The sequence below is a fragment of the Hippopotamus amphibius genome, chromosome 15 (genome assembly GCF_030028045.1).
Source record: "Hippopotamus amphibius kiboko isolate mHipAmp2 chromosome 15, mHipAmp2.hap2, whole genome shotgun sequence".
Lineage (NCBI taxonomy): Eukaryota > Metazoa > Chordata > Mammalia > Artiodactyla > Hippopotamidae > Hippopotamus > Hippopotamus amphibius.
The window spans coordinates 54566371-54568728 of NC_080200.1; positions in this window are offsets into that span (position 1 = coordinate 54566371).

Sequence of the window (2358 nt, forward strand, 5' to 3'; positions counted from 1 at the left end):
AGAGACAGACAAGAGATATTAACGATCATAATGTATAACAGTAAAGTACTAAATATCTTAACTCTATAGTGATAAACATTTCCAAAAATCAGCATTGAGAAGTGACTTATCTTTCATTACATATTGGCTTCTGTGTGTGTATCTGTGCATATTTTACAGATTACAGTATACAGAATATTCTAGTTAGTCTACTCTCAAATTAATTTTATCTTTCTATTTAGCCAACATTTAATAAAATGTCTTAATTTACATAGTTAATTTAAAAATACTAACCCCCTCCAAGAAAAACAAAAAAGGTACATAAAAAGTAGAAGCCATGTTTAATCTTATCTTCCAGATACAAACATTGTTAACATGGTTGCTGCTTTCCCTTTCGGTCAAGTTCACGTGCAGTGCCAGGTGCATTTTATGAGAAATTGACATGCCAATTTTCATTAGCATATTATAAAATATCAATCAAATCTCTAGGCATAAAATTCCAAATTATGTGAATCCCCAGATTAAAATTTTGTCAAAAGTTAATTAATTTTGAAGTTGTCAGGCTCAACAAATTGCAAAGTGTTTTTATACTGCTGCCACATGATACCACTATTTAAGTTGAAATAGAGAAACATCTGACAGATTTTATTAAGATAAGGCTTGAAATATGAAAGGTTTAAATTGAGCCAAAATTCAGGCTTGCATTTCTCACAAAAATGCCACATTCCTGAGTGTATTTCTGTCTGTTTTTGTATATAAACTATGAGGTCCCAGTGGCACCTCAGTTGATTCTCCCTGAAGCTTCCCTGAGACTGACCAGGTATTTAATTTGGGGTGGGGGGGGGAGATAAAACATGTTCTTTGAAAACTGTGACTATTATCCAAGTTACATGAAGAACTGTTATACATATTTAAGAAGGGTAGGCATCATGAAGTGTTTATACAATACCTGTGAAATTCCACCTTTTTTTTCCAGAAATGCTGCTTTCTTTTTATTTACCATTGACACTGGGGAATATAGGTAACCTGTCCATTGAAACTTCCTCAAGAGTTATAATAGAGCTATGATTTTGGGTGGCTCTGTGGTCCACTGTTTATATCATATTGGAGATAATAAATGGTCGCAAAACACCATTTATAAAAACCACCTGTTAGTGAGTACAAATCTTGACTATGGGTCCCTAGTAAACTCTTTAGAAAAAAAAATAAGCTACACTTTGTTGCACTGTATTGCTTGGACATGTGAGCAAATTCTATCATTAGCTGGCTGAAAAAAATGTGATGTCTACCCCTCAGGTAATACACACACAAACCCTTGAAGTGGGCTTGGTTTCTGTCTTCTGAATTATGTTCCCATTATTATGTTTATATATATATATATATATATATATATATATATATATATATACATGCACACACATTTACATTTGTATTTTATATGTAGTATATACGTTATGTTTTAAAGAAGTATATTCAAGGAAGTATATTCTGGCTTAAAGAAGTAAGTCTTACTGAAATTTGACAAGATCTTGATCTGTTCCATCATCAGTTCTCTGCTTTTAATATCATGTCATGAGCACTTTCTTTTGTCATTAAGTAATCTGTGACAACCCTATTTTTTTATGACTAACACTACTACTACTACTATTACTACTACTACTATTACTACTACTACTACCCCACTACAGCTAGTACTACGAGCAGTACCACTATTATCACCACAACTACTAGTACTACTACCAGTACTACTACCTCTATCAGCATCTGCGGCAGTGAGTACTTCTCTTTCAGGACAAAGAGACTGAGACAAAAAGGGGATATGCAGTTTGTCAGGGTCACATATCTAGTAAAGTAGCAAACCCCAGATTTCAGTCCATGTCTTAGTCCAGAACTCTTACTCATAACCACCCTGACAGGGTCTCACAAATGACTTCATAAAATGCTACCTTAAAACTATGCCATAATTCATTTGAATGAATATTTAGATGTTTCCAAATTAAGCTTTTGTAAATAACAGTATAATAAATATATTGTGTATAGTTTTTCTTGATTGGAAAGGAAACTAAGTTAATGCAGATTTATACTTCAGCATCTTAAGCTTTATCGTTATTTTAATTTCTATATATTTCATGTTATATATGGTTTCTTTTAAAGCAGTAAATGCTTACCTCACAATGAATTATATTTTTGATGAAAAACATGCAGGTGGTTGTTTTATATAATTTTATAATAATTATTAAAATAACACCAATTTCAGACCAAACAATTTAAATTAGATAAACAACTTACTGGAAACACAGGAAATATGGAGGCAAAATATTTCATAAAGAAAATGCAAGAGGAGCTGGAAGTAAAATAAGTAAAAAATTCACATCCTTT